Below are 7,211 nucleotides of genomic sequence, written 5' to 3'. Positions count from 1 at the left end.
GAGCCCATTCCACAGAGCTGGAGACACAACAGAGGTGGCCCAAGCCCAAGCCAGATGAGCCACCCCAAATATTGGGCTGCTAGCCAACAAGTGGATGACAATAGTTGCAAAACATGGGGACACAGGAAAGGAGGTGATCCTTCAAGTGTTAACAGAATTCACGCTGCGTTGTAACACAAAATGGCGGCCCGTCTGACTAAAGTATCAAATGGCTGCCTCAGCTTCGCCTGAGAGACTTTTTGTTTGTTTGTTTCTAAATCCATTCTGCTGCTTGTTAGGTTTTGGAGGATTCAGCATGGGCATGGGCAATTTGATCTGAGATACAGTTCACGCCCTGCATCTGTGAGCGGCGGAAGCTGTTGTGGTTAGGGCTTCTTGCTGATTGAAACTGAACTGTTGAGGGAACCGGACTTTGACCTGGGCTAAGTGAGGCAAATAGACTTTGTCCTGCTGGGTGCTGAAGCAGCACATTAGGCCTGCTTGAAACCTCGGGCAGCAGGAAGTCGACTCTCCAAACTGCGTTTCTGTTGAACATGTTTTCTAATTTATTTATTTATCTCAACATCAACATTTGGGATGCAGCCAGTCTAATTACTGGGGGGCAGGGGAACCTCCCCTGGATTAAAAATTATGGCTTCGTCTGCCTTAGGGACCCCAATCCGGTGAAAAGGTGACATTAAAATGTTTTAAATAAAATAAAATAACCTCTTGGATAAAAAGGTAATCCCCCGTGCAAGCACCAGTCATTTCTGACTCAGGGGTGCCGTCGCTTTCACGTTTTCACCTGTCTGCTTTTTATATTTTGGTTATTTCCCTGTTTTTTGTGGGGAACAATATTAGAAGAGAGCCAGTTTGGTGTAGTGGTGAAGTGTGCGGACTCTTATCTGGGAGAACCGGGTTTGATTCCCCACTCCTCCACTTGCACCTGCTAGCATGGCCTTGGGTCAGCCATAGCTCTGGCAGAGGTTGTCCTTGAAAGGGCAGACTCTTATCTGGGAGAACCGGGTTTGATTCCCCACTCCTCCATTTGGAGCTTCTGGAATGGCCTTGGATCAGCCATAGCTCTGGCAGAGGCTGTCCTTGAAAGAGCAGACTCTTATCTGGGAGAACCGGGTTTGATTCCCCACTCCTCCACTTGAACCTGCTGGAATGGCCTTGGATCAGCCATAGCTCTGGCAGAGGTTGTCCTTGAAAAGGGAGCTTCTGTGAGAGCTCTCTCAGCCCCACCCACCTCACAGGGTGTCTGTTGTGGGGGAGGAAGATAAAGGAGATTGTAAGCCATTCTGAGACTCTTTGGAGTGGAGGGCGGGATATAAATCCAATATCATCTTCTTCTAGAAAGTTTGTCAAATCAGCAAAAATTCGCACAGGGGGTTTGAACAATGGAGCCCAGAAGCAAGTAAAGAGTGGGATGGGGACGTAAGAAAGAGAGAGCAGAATTAAATGTAGAGGTTCTAGAGTTCTGCTCCTGTGAGGTCCTGCCCAAAATGAGTCCTGGTCCCACCCCTCGAGATGGCATGTCTGGCTTTGACCAGAACCCAGGCCTTCTGCATCATGGCTCTGTGGAACAGGCTCCCTGGAGAGGTGAGGTGGCCCTCCGTCCATGGAGATCTTCAGGAGGTGCTGCTTGCCCGCCAGAGATTTTAATGTGATGTGATCTGGAAGGCTTCTTTTAAGGAGGGAGGGATTTAGTGGCTTGCTCTTTTATTTTTGCTCTTAACTGGAAATGTTTTTAAATAGTGTTATAAGCCCCTTTGGATCACAAGGGAAGGGTGGGATGTGAATATTCCATTGGCAGATTCCAACCTGAACATGCAAAAGAACAAACTTGAAATGAGATCCCAAAAGATCTGGAATGCACATGTCTTCAGGGCCTGGTCTCCAGATACACGGCAGCTTTGCTCATCTGGCCATCGTCGCTGATTTTAACCTTCAACACCTGGAAAGGCCCCAGAGTGGGGGATCCCCTGCCGGTAACGGTGGCCTGGCAACCCTAAACGCTACGTACAAAGGGGAAATGGAAACGGTGATGTGTGAATCAAACCAATCTCTTGAACTCCATTCTCCAACCTCAAATAAATGAATATTTGGAGAGAAACGACAGGTTGAGTTAACACACCCTTACGGTGGATGAAGGACGTCCGTTTTGTATGCCTAGAGATACCTAATCCCCATTAAGTGATCTTCTTGAGTGTACAGAAAGCCAATAAACAGGGAGATTTGTCTCTCTCCGTTTCCGAAGCAACAAGTGCTCTTTGGGTGACTTTTTGGCTCCAAGGGCCGAATCTATTTCAGTTGGGAATTGGATTTTGGAGTGGATGGCGCTTGAAATTAGTAAAAGACCAGATTGGAGTTGTTGGCCTGTCGCACCAGGAATATTTTTGCAAATGTGTCTCTGCTCAGCGCTGGCAGCCAGCCACCGAAAACTCTTCCGTCGCAACACAATTACCGAAACCTCACCGTTCTGACTTGTATCATTAAAAAAGACAGGACGACGCTTGGCCCGCGCGGGGCCAAGCGGGGGCCCCCTGGACCCATAACAATTATGAGAACACCTTCCCTGCGATTAAGTTCTCCCCCAGAGCAAGAAGACGGGTATCGATCCAGTCTCAGCTTTAATTTACAAACTGCATTTAAACAATAACTCACACGGAGCGCTCTGTGGAGGAGAGGGACGGATGGCTTATATCAAGTGGTTAAGCATGCAGCCCTATCTCACAAAGATGTATATAAAACAGTGTGGAGTTTCAGAGCAACTGTTGGTTAGCAGGAAGTGTTGGGAACAGGGCCAGATTAACAATTAGGCTAAGCAGGCACTGGCCTATGGGCCCCCACACTTTTAGGGGCCCCGGGCCAGCTCCCCCCCCACCCCCGGTTTTCGCGCTGCTTGCAGCTCTCCCAGCCTGCACACAGCCAGCAACAGAGCCATAACTTTCCTGGTGTGGCTGCTGGCTAGGGTTGCCAAGTCCAATTCAAGAAATATCTGGGAACTTTGGGGGTGGAGCCAGGAGACTTTGGGGGTGGAGCCAGGAGATATTAGGGGTGGAGCCAAGATCAAGGCTGTGACAAGCATAATTAAACTCCAAAGGGAGTTCTGGCCATTATTATTATTACTATTATTACTATTATTATTATTATTATTATTCCCTATGGAGATTTATTCCCATAGAAAATCATGGAGAATTGATCTGCAGGTATCTGGGGCTCTGGGGGGGCTGTATTTTGGGGTAGAGGCACCATATTTTCAGTATGGCATCTAGTGCCTCTCCCCAAAGTACCCCCCAAGTTTCAAAACGATTGGACCAGGGGGTCCAATTCTATGAGCCCCAAAAGAAGGTGCCCTTATCTTTCATTATTTCCTATGGAAGGAAGGAATTGAAAAGGTGTGACGTCCCTTTAAATGTGATGGCCAGAACTCCCTTGGAGTTCAATGATGCTTGTCACAGCCTTGAACTTGGCTGCACCCCTAATGTCTCCTGGCTCCACCCCCAAAGTCTCCTGGCTCCACCCCCAAAGTTCCTAGATATTTCTTGAATTGGATTTGGCAACTCTAGAGGAGAGGGAAATGTCTTCTGGGAACTCTATTATTCCCTATGGTGATTTATTCCCATAGAAAATCCTGGAGAATTGATCCACGGGTATCTGGGGCTCTGGGGGGGCTGTTTTTGGGGGTAGAGGAACCACATTTTCAGTATAGCATCTAGTGCCTCTCCCCAAAATACCCCCCAAGTTTCAAAAAGATTGGGCCAGAGGGTCCAATTCTATGAGCCCCAAAAGAAGGTGCCCCTATCCTTCATTATTTCCAATGGAAGGAAGGAATTGAAAAGGTGTGCCGTCCCTTTAAATGTGATGGCCAGAGCTCCCTTTGAAGTTCAATTCTGCTTGTCACAGCCTTGATCTTGGCTCCACCCCCAAAGTCTCCTGGCTCCACCCCCAAAGTCCCCAGTTATTTCTTGAATTTGACTTGGCAACCCTACCAACATGGCTACTTTCCAAAACTAACTGTGGGGAAAGGCAAGGCTGAAAATGTCAACTCAGTGTGCAACAGCAATAAAAAAAGGCAAATGCTATGCTAGAGATTATTAGGAAGAAGGTTGAAAACAAACCAGCCAGTAGCATAATGCCCCTGTACAGGGCTTTCTTTGTAGGAAAAGCCCAGCAGGAACTCATTTGCATATTAGGCCACACCCCCTGATGCCAAACCAGCTGGAACTACATTCCTGCCTGCTCAAAAAAAGCCCTGGCCCTGTATAAATTTATGGAGTGGCCAGTTTGGTGTAGTGGTTAAGAGCACGGGCTCTTATCTGGGAGAACCGGGTTTGATTTCCCACTCCTCCACTTGGAGCTTCTGGAATTGCCTTGGGTCAGCCATAGCTCTGGCAGAGGTTGTCCTTGAAAGGGCAGCTGCTGTGAGAGCTCTCTCAGTCCCATCCACCTCATAGGGTGTCTGTTGTGGGGGAGGAAGGTAAAGGAGATTGCAGGTCGCTCTGACACTCTGTCCTTGAAAAGGCAGCTGCTGTGAGAGCCCTCTCGAGCCCCACCCACCTCACAGGGTGTCTGTTGTGGGGGAGAAAGGGAAAGGAGATTGTAGGCCGCTCTGAGACTCTGTCCTTGAAAGGGCAGCTGCTGTGAGAGCCCTCTCGGTCCCACCCACCTCACAGGGTGTCTGTTGTGGGGGAGAAAGGGAAAGGAGATTGTAGGCCACTCTGAGACTCTGTCCTTGAAAGGGCAGCTGCTGTGAGAGCCCTCTCCAGCCCCACCCACCTCACAGGGTGTCTGTTGTGGGGGAGGAAGGGAAAGGAGATTGTGAGCTGCTCTGAGACTCTGACCTTGAAAAGGCAGCTGCTGTGAGAGCCCTCTCCAGCCCACCCACCTCACAGGGTGTCTGTTGTAGGGGATGAAGATAAAGGAGATTGTGAGCTGCTCTGAGACTGAGATTTGCAGTGGAGGGCGGGATATAAATCCGATATCTTCTATTATTATTATTTGCTATACTGTGTACAGTTGTGGTCAACACACCTAAAAAAAAAAAGATATTATAGCATTGGGAAAAGGTGGAGACAAGGATAACTAAAATGATTAAGGGGATTAAACACCTTTTCCTATGAAGAAAGGTTAAAGAAGTTAGGGCTTTTTAGCTTGGAGAAATGATGACTGAGGAGTGACATGATAGAGGTTTACAAAAGTATGCGTATGCTAGAGAAAGTAGAGAAAGGAATTCCTTTTCTCCCATTCTCAGAATACAAGAATTCATTGGCACTCAGTGAAAGTGATGAGCAGTAGATTCAGAACTGATCAAAGGAAGTACTTTTTCATCTGAAGAGTAATTAACGCATGGAATTCACTGCTACAGGAAGTGGTGGCAGCTACAAGCATAGACAGCTTCAAGATAAACATATGGAGCACAGGTCCATCAGTGGCTCAACTACAAGGCATGGAGGGAACACTCTGGGGCAGTGATGCTCTGTATTCTTGGTGCTTGGGGGGGGGCAACAGTGGGTGGGCTTCTGGAGTTCTGGCCTCACTGGTCTCTCTCTCTCTCTCGTCTTGACTTCGCGAACGAAGATTTAAGAAGGGTGCAGTAGTCCACGTCTGCTGCAGGCTCGCTGGTGGCTGACAAGACCAATGCGGGACAGGCAGGTCCGGCCACAGTGGCTGCAGGGAAAAGTCTGATTTGGGGTTGGTGCTGTAGCAGTGCGATTCTTCCTCAATCTCCTTTTGTCCTCAAGACCAGCTATGCGTGCATTCTCAAAGGAAGAGACAGCCTGGTGGATGGTGTGCCTCCATGCTTTGCGATCTGAGGCTAGGTCAGACCACTGGTGATGGTTGATGCGACAGGTGCCAAGGGATTTCTTCAAGGAGTCCTTGTACCTCTTCTTTGGTGCCCCTCTATTTCGATGGCCGGTGGAAAGTTCGCCATACAGAGCAATCTTGGGAAGGCGGTGGTTTTCCATCCTAGAAATATGCCCTGCCCAGCGCAGTGCCTCGATGCCCTCTTGAGGACTTCAGTGTTGGTCACAAAGTCACTCCAGTGGATGTTGAGGATGGTGCGAAGGCAGCGCTGATGAAAGCGCTCAAGGAGTCGCAGGTGACGACGGTATAAAACCCACGATTCCGAGCCGTAGATGAGGGTTGTCATCACAACCGCTTCGTAAACATTGATCTTTGTGCCTTTTTTCAGATGCTTGTTGCTCCACACTCTTTTTGTGCAGTCGGCCAAATGCACGGTTTGCCTTTGCCAGCCTGTTGTCAATCTCCTTGTCGATCTTGGCATCTGAGGAGATGATGCACCCCAGGTAGGTAGACCTCACTGGTAGACCTCTTGATTACACCTCGTTTTGGCCCAAGAGTGTTGGACACCATTGGCCTGATCCAACATGGCTTCTCTTATGTTCTTGTGTCCTCTGGCAGTGAATTCCACATTCTAATCCCTCTCTGTGTAAAGTAGAATTTCTTTTTGTCTGTCCTGAACCTACTGCCCATCAGCTTTATTGGATGCCCTCCAATTGTAGCCTTTTGGGAGAGGGAGAAAAATTCCTCTTTGCCTACTGTCTCTACTCCGGGGCTTTTTTCTCTGGGGGAACATGCCAGAATGGAGTTCTGGAACTGCTTTGTGGAAAGAAAATTCTCAAAAAATGTTTTAAAATGAACTTTTAAACATGGACACCAAGGGAGCATGGCGTCAGTGGTCTCAAAAAAAATGTTTAAAGGTTCCTGAGGGACACCGAGGGAGCATGGTGTCACTTGTGAAAGGGGATTTTCCCAGATGAACCTGATTGTCACTCCAGAAAGGCCCTCCTCGACACCATAACATCTTCAAGGTCGGCGCTAGGGGTTCTGTACCCCAGGCAAGAAAAAAAATCCACCCCTGCCATCTGTGTGGCGTGTCCTTCTTCTCCGCCTCCTGGGGGAGGGGACTGGAGGCAGCGGCGGCAGGAGAGAGTGGCTGGTGGCATGCTGTTTCCTGCAAAAGCATCATACATGAGCACGCTTTCATGCACGGAAGCCTATTACAGCTGCTGTGGCTTTTCAATGACATTCGTCAATGGGTAAAAACCTTTCCCCGCTCAGATTGTAGCCTGAGAGTCAATAGTGAGCACTGCCTTTAAACATGATAAATCTCCAGTGCTTACAATTCTTCTGGTTTTGTAGAGCACTTTCAGCCCACATACTGAACACGGGGATTTGCCTTATGTCGAAGCAGACCATCG

Source organism: Heteronotia binoei, chromosome 20, assembly GCF_032191835.1.
Source record: "Heteronotia binoei isolate CCM8104 ecotype False Entrance Well chromosome 20, APGP_CSIRO_Hbin_v1, whole genome shotgun sequence".
NCBI lineage: Eukaryota > Metazoa > Chordata > Lepidosauria > Squamata > Gekkonidae > Heteronotia > Heteronotia binoei.
The sequence above is the reverse complement of the archived record's forward strand: the minus strand, read 5'-3'. Positions refer to the sequence as shown.